At 42.4% G+C, this 13,131-nt stretch overlaps 1 long non-coding RNA gene and 1 other non-coding gene across 3 annotated transcripts; both read right to left on the reverse strand.

The window, feature by feature from the left end:
• Positions 1-1,401: 1,401 nt before the first annotated feature.
• Positions 1,402-3,862, reverse strand: LOC136995459 (uncharacterized). 2 transcript variants are annotated; one of them, XR_010887049.1, is made up of 3 exons: positions 3,490-3,862; positions 3,015-3,160; positions 1,402-1,674 (listed from the first exon to the last, which is right to left on the reverse strand). It is a non-coding gene; the product is annotated as an uncharacterized lncRNA (long non-coding RNA). The 2 variants fall into 2 exon arrangements; XR_010887048.1 differs by lacking the exon at positions 3,490-3,862 and having other exon boundaries at positions 3,015-3,341.
• Positions 1,872-2,010, reverse strand: LOC136995471 (small nucleolar RNA SNORA47). The gene has a single exon (XR_010887061.1). It is a non-coding gene; the product is annotated as a small nucleolar RNA SNORA47 (small nucleolar RNA).
• Positions 3,863-13,131: the final 9,269 nt, after the last annotated feature.

Raw genomic sequence — 13,131 nt, forward strand, 5'->3', positions numbered from 1 at the left:
AATACCCTTAACTTTGGAGCAGTGGTTTAAAAGCAATCTGAAGAGAGGAAAAAAAACAACAAAACAACAAAACAACCCTCACCCAAAGCTGACTTACAGAACAGTGCAAGAGCTTCATATTGCCTTTTCCTGTGTGTGGAACGCTCAACAAGAGCACACCAATATTAAACTCATGCAATTCAGTAATAGTCAAATGCCTCAGCCTACATTCAGAGAAGAGAAATTTGGTATTTCTAATGATCCATCACTAGTGTTTATAGTAATAAATACTGTACTCCATGAAGTTAGTTGCCAACATTGGTGAAGAAAAATGTTCAGAGGACAGCTTGTAGCAAATTTTCTTCTGTGAAGAACCTGCTTGAGAGTTTAGTAAATTTGTATCATACCTTTAAAAGCGGAGGTATGTTTAGAGAACTGCTGTCTGTGTGCATTATTTATTAATTTCTTTGATGCATCCATTGCCGGCAATGGAGTTTATGCCAGAAAAAAAGAACCAACCAACCAGATTTTCAGTGGGAAAGGATTGCCAAACTGAAGCTAAAAGCTTGGTATTTATTGAATGTGCCTAAAGAGAATAAATTATTGTCAATTTAAGCAGTGTGCTTCTTGATACTATCTTGTGCATATGCTGGATACGAGTGTTCTTGTAAAATAAGAAAACTTAATCCAGTTTTAGTCAAGTTACAATTCTGATACTTGTCAAAGTAAAGTAAACAGTAGTCTCGCCATCCTACTGTATCATGCAGGCAACTGTCAACTAGTTTTTAGTAAAACTGGGACAGGTTGCTAGGTGTTTATCTTAATATCTTCAGACTCATATACTGTAAGAGAAACATTCAAGCTATGCTATTTAAATCATGAGAGCACACCTTTTCTAACAACCTGAAGTACACCTTACTTCAGCAGTGTACAGCTGGAGGTATGGCTGGGAGTGGTCTGAATGCCTGCAGCAGTATTGGTTAATTCCATTAAAATCAGTTTGCCATTTGCCTTTGTAAGCAGTTATCTTTTCACCATTATAACTGTAGTTATGAACTGCTGGCTTACTTTGCCATTACACTCCTTTATATTGACAACTTCAAAATTTTCAAAGGCTATGTATTTCTAGCTGAGAGTAAGTATATTCTTTATGAAGGAGTTCAGTATGTTTAGTTCCGTAGGTATATAAAAAGGCTCTTCTACTAGGAAAAAAAAAGTGCAAGTTAAAGGAATGGTTTTACTCTTACTTAAAAATTATTAGAAAGTGTGTTCATTAATGTTCAGTAGACGTCTGTGATCTTGATACTAAATCAAACCATAAATTTTATTCTGAAGTGACAGAAAGACATCCTGTACATACAGTAGTAACCTTAGTTTCTCCTCCCTCCAGTTATGTTACAGCTCTTTAAAAAAAAAAAAAAAAAGTCAATCACTGGTTTACTAGTGCCAAACAAAGAAGAACCTTGAAAGGATTTATTTGAATTTAACAGAGTTTGCATTTCATAAATTTTTTGAAGTAAGACAACATTCCCCTTTTTTGAGAAGCCTGGTCTGTAAGAAGCTCGTGGTCAAGCACTGAGAGCCTGTTTTCAGTACTGTAATTTCCTCTTTCTGCAAACAGGTTCCATATAAAGGGCTGAAGCTTAGACTCAGTTTAGCATTCACACAACAGATCCCAGTATGTCTTGATGCAGCCTGGTAAAGTGAAAAAAGCAGTGCCATTAATATGCACCATTGTTACCAAAACAACCAGAAATAAGGTCTGATTAATCAATTCTTATCAAGCAGTTGTGTCCCTTCAGTGAGTAAGAGGCCTTTTTGTGAGCTAAACGGGGCTTTTGGCTCCCTACCTTAGTGACCCCATAAGTGGTAAGTTTAAGTACCAATGACAAGTCTTATGTGCAAACACAGTACTGTTTTCCCTCAAGTCAGGAGGGGAACATGAGCTGCCATTGCACTACTATAATTTTGGAGGCTATAACCAGTAAGATACAGCATAAAGTATAACTGTCTTACCTTCTCAGTCCTCCAACCATCCTGTTGTCATCTTTTCAAATTCACACTACTTAAGCAATTTTGTCTGTAAGTGATGAATATTATCTATACATCCACAGTAAAAAGCTTTAGTAGTTTACTCTGTATGTATAAAGTAATGTTGCTAGTGAATATATATCAAGTCTTAAAGCTGTTCAGAATAACACAACATCAGTTTATATAAACAATTTTCTGTACTCCTAAAAGTGAATTTTGCAAAGCACCAACTTACCAAACATATTTCTGAAATTTAAAACAAAAACTAAGAGCAGCAGGTACATTCACACCTTCAGTGCTGAATGCCCAAGCAGGCAAGTAGAAACAGCACATTCATAATCTTCTGAAAGCCCCTGGACTAAACACCCACTGTTCCACCAAAGGCTCTGAATTATTGTAGAGATACAAAATATTTTTCCAAAACACACTATAGTTCAAACTGGAGTTCCTGTTCCAGCAAGAAGAAACTTTGCTGCTGCAGCTGGTTGTATTAAATGTACCCAACACAGGCTTTCAGCCAGCAGGTAACGAAAGCATGGCAGCAGGAAGAGATGTCAAAAATAGTATCCTATTATAAACAAGTTACATTTAAGATCACATTTGCATGCCAACAATTTTTCTGATTTACACGATTTTTTCTATTAGTTTTTCATATCTTTATGTGACAAAGAATGTATGTTTCTTTCTCATCCAGTTAAAAATCGTAATTTCTTTGGAAATCAGAGGGATATGGGCAGCAGAGCAACCCTGCCATCTTCAGAATCTGGCAAAACAACTACACAGACACCCAAACAACAGTCCTGGTTTGTAATACTGTCCTAAGGAAGCGGGAGTTACCATCACATGTAAAGCAACTGTCCGTGTGGCATCAGTTTCTAATGCTGCATTGCCTTCATCCTCTCTGCCCCTTTTATTATTTATAAATATATATATATATACGCACACATGTTTTTCATATATTGCACCTTATTTTAATCTGACAATACCTCTGTTCATAAACATACCTGTGTATTTGCCTAGGTGGAACAACTAGCATTAATCTTGATGCAGCCCTACAGTGTAACAGGGCATCTTCGCTTAGCATCTGTTGGGGAGGCAGTGTAGCTGGGTGGCTTCAGCACTGCAAGTAGGACATGCCCTGTCCCTGCTGCTGCTCCTCGAGCGTGTTGGTTAAGGCAGGAAGAAAATTAGGAAAGTTACACAAATAGCAAACAGGGCAAGTGCACCACTGGCATGGCTAAAAGACGCCTGCGAGCAAACGCCCGGAAGCGCGTATCCCGAAGGGAAGCCGAGGGTCTGCTGGGCCGCTCCCGCGGCTCCGCTCCGCTCCGCTCCGCTCCGCCCCGCCCCGCCCGCCGGGGAGCAGGCGGGGGCGGCCCGGCCCCGCCGCTGCCCCCGCGGCTCCCGCGCCGGCTCCCTCGGGCCCCGTCGCCGCCCCCCCCGCGGGCTGGGGTCCGGCCCGCCGCGGGCGGCCCCTACCTCGCCGGCGGCGCCCGCGGCCATCTTGGCTCGGCTCGTCTTGTCTCGGCTCGGCGGCAGGCGGCGGGGCCGAGGGAGGAGCGCCGCGCCGCGGCCTGCGCTCGGCACCTCCGTCTCGGTCTTCACTTTTCCTCCTTCCTCTTCGCCTGCGCCTCCTCCCCGCGGCCGCGCTCTGTGCGCTTCGGCGGGGCCGGGCCGGGCCGGGCCGCGCTGTGGGGCAGCCGTGGGCTGCTGGGGCGCAGGCAGCGGGTGCGGTGGCGGCTGGTGCCCTGCCAGCCCCGCGCCGGGCTCCCGCCTCCAGTGGGTGGAAGCCTCACGTGGGGACTGGCTCGGTCCTGCTCCCACGGCCAGACCTCGTCCATCACTTGCGTGGCCCTTGGTCGGTGGGTTTGCGTGGTATGAGTGACCCTGCATGCATCCGGGGCGGCTTTTTGCAATGTTTTGTGCGCCCTCGCGCTGGCCAGCCGTGCCCCTGGGCTCAGGACCCCGGGAAGGGGCACTGGTGGGGGCACCGAGGGGTGGCCTGGGCCTGGGAGAGGCTGGCGGAGGGAGCAAAGCCACCCAGGGCCACCTCGGAGGCACCACGGCGTACGGGCTGGCTGCCCTCTCGCCAGGGTACAGCCGCGCACGCCGTACCGCTCGCTCATCGCTGGGCCTGTGTGCCAAGGCAAAGATTTGGGATTTTATCCTGAGTTCGTAGTACGTGATGTTCTCCTCCTTAGCAGCTCTGAAGGAGCAGGATGAGTAGGGAGCCCTTCACAGAAGGGGGAGAGCATGATCAAAGGCCAGACAGCCACAAGATGAAACATAATCCATAAATACTATTTTAAAAATACATCTGAATGATTTTTTGAACAGTTGGGACTAGAAATACAAGAAAAATACCAGGGAGGGGCCAGCACAACTGACCAAAGGAGCTGGTGTAGAAGAAGCCTCAGCCTATTCATGGACCAGCAGTGTCAGTCCCACCAGATCATCTTGTCAAGAACTGGCTCTTACCATGCTGTTCCCTGCCCCTCTGTTGTAAATGTCTCAGGCTCCCTCTGCTCACCCTCCATGTTTCCTTTATCTTTTTTATTCAGGCTGTAAAGACAAAGGCAGGAATAGCCGCTAAAGCGCCCAACACTGCTGAGTTAGGTTTACTGTGAATCAGAATTACAGCAGTAGTTTCTTAACTTCATTGACAAACCACTAATCTTTTTGTTTCATTCTTTATCTGCACAGTGGAAATAATAGTACCTCTTTACCACAGAAGGTGTTGCAAGAGGAATTTGTGAAGAACTGTCTGGCAGTTGGGTACTACAGGGATGGAGGCCACAGATGTATCTATAGAGGCAGAAAAAAGCCTTGAACTAAAGACGGTAAGAAAATCAACAAAGAGGCTGAGTGAGAATGGCCAGTTCAAGACTAAGAGAAGGAAGTAGTATGTTACCCAGCCTACACTTTGCTAGAGGAACTCACTGCTACCAGTTATCCTTGAGGTCTGGATTCATGACTCCGGAGAGGTTAGGATATCTGGAGAACAGCAAGCATGTGAAGAGTTTGAACAGTAAGTATTAAATGAGAGTTTTGAAAAGTATATGAGTTATTCTTTAGTGTAAATGCCAACCTTTTGATTGGAAAGGCTGGAATGAAACTCACAGAGACAGCTTTAGTCATACCCTCTCAAACCTTCCCTGAAGCAGTTGTGCTACCACAGAGGCAGATGTCATCAGCCAACATCTCTTCCAGCATGGCAAGTCCAGTGTTCCTCTGTACAACATAACAAAGAAACAGTAGGTTTTAAAAAAAAGGAATACGGTTCACAATGCAGAAATAAGTGGCACAGCACTGGGTCATTTTGACTTTTTGAAACATTGTCGCATGTTTTATAATGAGCAATTCTCCCTTGCCTGACAGTAACAGCAGGAGTATAAACTCCTGGTGTTGCAGAACTTTTGCTCAGAGATGAGCATGAATAGGGCACCCTATTCCTAGAATAATAGTTTGTAAGTGTGACATTAGGTGCACTGATCCTCCACAAAGGCAGTGACAGGGAAAATACTGCTGAGGTGCTTCTGTGGTATGTTTTATGTTTGGGGGGGGAGGGGAGGGAGGGTGTTGAGAGATCTGATCCTTGTGAAAAAAGAGTTGTTTTGGCATGGCTGTTGTGGGAAAACAGAAGTTTTGGCTGAGCGAGTTACTTGATCATGAATTGTTGTTAGAGCATTCTGCTGAGGAGGTCTGTATGATATGGAAATGATGACCGGGAAGCAGCATAGATGGGATTCTTGTGTTTGAGTTGAGCACAAGACAGTTGGGTGGATGAGGCCCCTGTCTGGCTTTTTAGGGCTTATTTAAAGAACTTCATGAGAAGGAAAGTGCGGTTGGGGATTTTTGAAAAACACAAGTTTTCAGAGACAGTTGTTCCATTTTTCATTTTATTATATAAATGCTTCTGCTTCGTTTTAGGCTTCTTCTGTCTTTATAGAACAAAGACTTGACTTTGTAACGCTATGCATCAGGAGGAAAATCGCAAGTTCTTTAAAAGATCTTCAGCCAGCACATGTCCTCAGTGTCAAATATTGGAGGTATTTAAAGGATAGCTTTTCTGGTGAATTTGAAATATTTGGGATTTATTATGGATCAAGATATTCCATCTATGTTTTGACTTGACTGAGAAACATATGTGAAAGATGAATGTGACTTTCAGCTTTATCTACTTTCCCACATATTCTGTACATATGGCACCCTGCAGAGATCCTGCCACTGGGCTGAAACCTGAAATCCACACCTTACTTGTTCAAACACTGGTTTGCTCTGAGTTTTGCCACAGCAAGAATTGAGTGAAAACTGTATGTACTTTTGGGCTTGTGATCTTTTGGGTAGCCATTGCTGGTTCTTCCTGCAAAACCAAGGTTAGCCTTTTTCTTCTAAGACTGTATACTTGGAATTATTCAGGGGAAAGTGGAACAGTTGCAAAAATATTTAAAGAATTGTCTAGGAAATGTGATGTGAGTCTCTCCTGTTTCTTAGCTGTCCTATGACCTGTATTCAGGAAAATGCTTACTTTTCCCTAGACACTGCTAACACCTGGCTGTGGTAATATTCAAATTCCCAGTATTCACCATTAAAAATAATGAACTGTTGAAGCCTAGATAAATCATTTTAGTCATTACAAATAAAGATTAAGAAGGCTTAACTGAGTGTAAGGCTGATTTTAAAAACGCTGCAGTGGATGCATTGTCAGGAGACCTTTAAGTTTAAGATTTCAGTACACTTGAAGAGGCCTCTTGTAACACCTGGCAGTATTATTAATAGCTGCCACAATTGATTTAGATAAAGAATGTGTTTTCTTGGGGGATTTCCACTAATGAGTCATGTCATTTTGTTCACCTTAGTTTTTTGTTGTTGTTTTTGTTTTGCTTTGAAAGGAAGAAGTTTTTGTTATGCAGACACGGGAAATATAGGCAGTGCATCTGGGTTTGAAAGCTCAGAAAATCAGCCCACAAATTCCAAATATAAGGACTGGAGTCTCCTCTGGGGTTGTCAACATTGTCTTCGGTGAGTACATGCCAAATCACATCAGCTAATGATCTGGACCCAGATACTTCTAGGGCAGTGTTAGTAAATAAATAATAGAGTGGATGTTGGTGCACAAATCTTTACACATATGCACATGCCCTGACTCTTCAAACTGAAGGAGAAATTAAAATATTTATGCCTGGCATCAGAAGAACAACACAACCCCAAACTGAGAAATGTATCCCTCTTTCCCAGCACCATCCTCCTGCCAAATTATGTATGTGGCAGCACAGCAGTTAGCTAAGGAAAATCATTCTATTATCATTCATTTAGGAGCCATGATATGTTTGTTCACCTAAATGAAGCATTTACCCCCTGCTTGTGTTCAGCATTTTGGACGACAGCTGCACTAATAGTTGGCATAATCGTAGTGCCAGCCAAATTGCAGCAATGTTACAGGTGTCAGGATGCTTGCTTATTTTCAAAACACTGCACATTTCAGATTGAGCATTTCTCATTTGAATGATTATGTGTTTCATGTTCTTTTAAATATAGTTAAAAATAGTCCAGAGCTTGAAAACTGGTATCTCTGACAGCTGCGCTGGCATGATTTTTGACTGGCTTCAGTAAGAGTGACTCAGTCATTTGACAATTAGCAACGATTTTATATAAAAGCATATTTTGGAATCTGCAAGAGTCATTTAGAGTAAAAATCCTTTTCTGCAGAGTGAAGACGGCAGTCTTCACTTTGGGCTTTCACACTGGTGTTTTTCACCAGCTACTTGCTGCTTTCAGTCTCCATTGGTTGTGTAAGAATTGGGTATCATTTCATTGATGCTTTCATCAATTTTTTATGATTGCAGCTCTACTGTGTTCAATTCAGTTACTTGGAATTAACAGAAATAGAGTCCCACCCCTAGATCCCCAAAATGGGAGGTAGTTACCAAAATACATCTGAGCACCCTGATATTTATATCACACACAAAATCAATATGAAAAGTATATTGTTAACATGGCACTCAGGCCATCAAATATTGAAGAAATGCAAGAACCAAAGTTGCCTGTCCGTTTATTAGAATTTCCAGCTGCTGGATGCTTTACTGAATGTTGCTAACAGTGTTGTTTCAGATGCAGCTTTCTTGCCTTATGATTCAACGTATAATTATATTCTCGTGCCCTCTTTATTTCCAGAGGCTCTCTACTGCCTTTAGTGCACAGAAAGGAATGTACTTAGCTAGCAAGCAACTGAATGAGAGTTTTTCTCTTCACTTTCCCTTTTCTTTTCCCGACTCACAACTTTCTTCACATCTTCCATTCTGCACCAAAAATCCCACACTTAGACTTTCCCTTTTTTTCACCATTAGGATTCCCTTGTTGTCTGCATTGGACCATCTGTTCTACACCAGTACAGTGACAAAGAGTACATGAAATATGTCTGAAGAAGTTGCAGTAAATGGTGCTGAGAGTTGAATAAATTTAAATTTATAGTTTTAAATTTAAGCACATGAGTCCAACTACAGTTCTCCAGTCCCGTTGCTTATTCATGTATTTAAAGTCAGTCATCACACTTTAGTGTTTTATGTCCAAAGCCTAACTTTGAAGGCTCTGATCAGTATATGGCCAGCAGTTTATTGTGCTGCTGTCTTCTGAAAGAGATGAAAAAGCAATATCCTAGCCACTTTGGGCTGCTAAAGTTTCCATAAGAGTTTTTGTACCCATACAAGTATTCTGACCAAATTCCAACCTTGAGAATCACAATTCCGTATGGCTAGATTTTCCCTACACTTATCATTGTTGCTTCTTGACAGAAGTAGTCGTGCCATACCTGTGCACTGACATACCATTGCCTCATTCCCCTACAATAGTGACAGTATTACCAGGAGTGCAATACATTACGACCACTGTTTGTTCATCTGCTCTTTATCTGTACATGGCCATATCAGTGAGGAGTGCAGTCAGAGCAATGGCACAGAGGAACGGGCCTGCACAGCATCTGCAAGGCACAGAAGAGATTTCTGCGCTCACTTGGCATGGGCTGTTACAAGGAGCTGAGGCAGAAGCAGAGTGAAGGGATGCAGGGAATCGGTTCTCACCAGTCTGGTGGCCTCAGTACCCTTCAGAATTGCAGTGGCAGCTGGAAGGGCAGCTGCTTGTCTAGCTGATGATCAGGGGAACAAGATACCTGAGTTGCCTCAGCTTGGAAGAGTGGATTACATGTCTCTTCTGCCATCTTCCTTCTGCAAAGACAAAGCCTTTGGTCTGCATGTAGGAAGAATATTAGAAATTCTGCAAAGAACAGTTTCATCAAATGGATGGCAGTGCTTTTCCTGCTCATCTACAGCTTCATTTAAACAGCCTTTTCTTTCATTGGCCCGTTATCTGTGCAACCCCACCATTCACCCTGTACTGAGCCAGAAGTTAGAAAGGGTCTGGAGGACCATAGCAAGAATGACCGGAGGACTGGAAAACATGGCTGGGAGGTCAGGTTTATTCTAAAACAAAAGAAGAATGAGGAGGCATGGACACAGGCTTTGGAGGTATGGTGTTGAAGAGGTTGACAGTCAATTATTTGCCATGTATATGAGGAAAAGCCTAACGTGCAGCGAAAGATGACCTAGTTTGGAAAACTTTCCCATTCCATGGGCCAGTGTTATGGAATCTCCAGGCAGAGTGGAGGTTTCTGACAGTGGGTTGGACAGCTGTCCCCAGGGGATCCTCTTGTACCAGATCCTGCCTCCGAGAAGGAGGCTAGGTTAGAGCTCCTGAAACCTCCTTCAAGCCCTGTCCTCCCCGCTATTTCATGTTGCGGGGAACTTGCACAGGAGCCACTTAGCAATGTTGTTGGATTTCTCAGGGGTTAGCTTAGAGATCAGGTAGGGGTGACGCTAGTTCATCCCTTGAATTGCTCTCTACCCTTAATTGTAAATTTTAAAATACTCATGGATTTTTTTTTGATCTGCCTTTCATCCTGTTTTTGGTACCTCTCTCAGACTCCACCATTACTGACATTTGCAAAAGCTACAGAAACTTATTATTTTTCTGAAGACTTTCTCATAACTAAATGAATTCATACAATTTTACTGACTCTCATACTGTGCAACTTTTGCATCTTGATGGAGTCAGACTGCCCGTTTTGCATTTCATTTCAGTGCATTCTGTGAAACTAACTAGAACTTACTAGGAAATTGATTTTTTTCTAAATGATTTTTCTAATTTGTCTCCCTTGATCATGTTTTCCAGTTCTTCTCTGATTTCACATCTCTCCATGTTCTTGGTCTCAGTTTTTCCTGCTGAGTAGTGCTGACTGCTGTGCAGCATATATTTTTCCTGCAGAAACAGCTAGAATAGTAAATGTTTCTCTTCAGTCTTTTCTCTGCATTAAAAAAAAAAAAAATCTTTGTATTAATCAAGGAAGAACGTGTCCCCAGCAGCTTCTCTTCAATCTGAGTCTGACATGGAGGCTGATATAACAACTTGCAGTACTGATTTAAGTGCTGCATCTGTTACTGAGAAAGAAAAGTCTACTAAGTGAATATCCCTCCATGAAATGTTAACCCTTGTGTAAAGACTGGTTTACACATCTGAAAACTTGAAAGTATTCTTAGCTGATATAAATCAGCATAGGCCCAGCTATGCAGTTTTACAACAGCTAGTCAGTTTTACAACAACCATTCTCTTTTATGCTGGCATTTTTATTTCTGAGTATGCTGAACTATAATATATAGATCTGTGATGCAAACATCTGTGTTGGCACCTGGGGATGTAGCCAAGCAACCCCCAGCAGATCAAAAGCTCTGGAGCAAGATTTTCTTTTAAACAGGCTTCTTTCTCTAGCCTCACCTTTTACATTACTGTGTTTTGATGATTAGTCTCCTAACATTGCTCAGGGAGAACAAATTGAACAAATTCATCTTATGTTATTAGCTGCCAGGATTCCTGTTGCAGAGGTCCTTCAGGAGCCTAATGCCCCTTCAGACAGTTTCCAGAAATTTGGAAAGAGGAAGTGAATTACAAGATGTGGTTTTGAGCCTATGGTAGCCTGAATTCCTCCATCTGTGCAGGACCTGGGAGCAGGTCTTGTCTGCGCATGTTTGAAGTGGGTTAGTCAGAGCACTGTTAGCCTGTATGCAGACCTTATTTTGGTCTGAATGGCTTATTTCAAGATAAGCTTGTGCCTGTCTGACTTAAACATAATAAAAATAAGCTGAGTTTAAACTAAAGGAAGACTGATTTTCACAGGCTTTTGCACTAATTTGGATAAATCAGGTTTTAAATCACACTTTGAAAAAAGATCCTACAACTCTGCATGCAGGCAAGCCTTTAAGCTTGATTTTGTTTGTGTGATGTACAGACCAGAGAGTACAAAGGGCACTGTTGTTCTCTTCCAGGCTCTGATCCATGTGTCTCTTTCTTTCTTCACTTGTTATTTTCTGCTGGACTCATGAGGTCATCTCAGTTTGACTGTTCATTTGTGACTGCAATAATAATTTTTTAGAAAATGTCACGTGTGGTGAAAACACCTGTCCCAATACTGTTAACAGCATGGTGAAAGACAGGCAGATCTTTACTTGGACAGGGTTGGAAGCAGGCTCTGGAGGTGCTGTGTTTTCCTTATCTGGGACTGACTCCAGTCTCAAGCCTGTTTGCCTATGTGACATATCATCAAATCTGCAAAATACTCAGAGGAAAGATTTGCACTTATAGCTGCACACTGCTCAGTGCCCCCTCTACTACCCCTCCCCCAGCTCATTAACATGCATGTCTTTCCTTATTAGTGTTTGTCATTATGTGAACAGCTGGTAACTGTTCTGTTTTCCTTCTCTTCAAAAAGAGGGCTTCACAGTCATGAGGAAAATTAGTATTAGGTAAAAGCAATTTTTAATACTGACTGCAGGTTCATTAGTTTGTTCATTATCGTTATCATCGTCATCATGGCAAGGGTGGGCAGGTAGGCTGTGGGCCTGATTCTCATGTTACTCAAAAGAGTATAAGGGGAGAAAAACTCTTCTGGAGGTAGCAGGGTTACACCAATACAAACCTGGGGTAAGTGTGAATCAGAATCTGCCTCTCATTACTTTTTACATGGCTGCCTTTAAAATATGAGCAGTTTCTCTTCCAAATCCATTTTAACAGTAATTAACTGTAATGAAGATTTTTTTTCTGCTTGCATTTCTCAAATACATGCTCCACCAAAGATTTTAAATGATCCCTTTAGCTGTATATCTTATGATCAAGGTAGAAATTATTTTTCTCACTTGTTCAATAAGGAGAAGATGAATAAGCAAGAGAAAATTGGAAACTAGGATAACATGTTTGCTAGGGTCCTCACTTAGATTTTTTCCTCAGTAAATGACTGGTTAAGATGGAATAGGCATTTTTAGTGGATCATGGCTCTATTCAGGACTCTGTGCAGTGGCCAGGTGATCAGACTATGTAGACTGACTGAAGCATCTCAGATCTAAAGATCTCCATCTTGCAGGTTGAAGACAGTTCTGGAGTGATATTTTACCCTGGATTTTGAAACAGCACATAGGACAGTAATTGTCTTCCATGCCTTTCATCCAGGACATAGGAGCGTCTCCATTTTCACTTCTCAAGACACAACCCTGAGAGCTTATTTATTTTCCATAGGAATAAGCAGCAATATACTCATCTCCAGTTTTTCCCTGGTGTGGGAAACTCAGCTACACACAGTGTGGTAGAGGGGGTCTGTACTTTCCACTCTCCCCGTGGAAAAAAAAGGGAGTGGCAAGAGTCCTGGTCCTAAGGACATAGCCTAACTGAGGATAAGGGATGTCTTCAGTTATGTGATTTAATAGAGATGTGCCTCCATTCACATGATCTTACACAGGACAGGAGCACTTGGGCTGCCTTTCACCTTTTGAAGTGATCATTTTTTGTTGTTGCTCTTCAAATCTGGTAACTGGCAAGACAGGTACCAAAGATACATATCTCAATTGCAGGATGCCTTATCTATGGTTCTACCTTTCTTCAGGGAGCCTAGGCCCTGCTATAGGATTGATTTGATGTTCCTATGTGTTAAGCATCCCCACAATAACAGATATATCCCTCTTCTTCTAAACTGTTCTGTTTAGACAGGTTAGCATTACCTTGGAGGAGGTTGTCCACAGTCCCAGA

This window comes from Apteryx mantelli, chromosome Z (assembly GCF_036417845.1).
Source record: "Apteryx mantelli isolate bAptMan1 chromosome Z, bAptMan1.hap1, whole genome shotgun sequence".
Lineage (NCBI taxonomy): Eukaryota > Metazoa > Chordata > Aves > Apterygiformes > Apterygidae > Apteryx > Apteryx mantelli.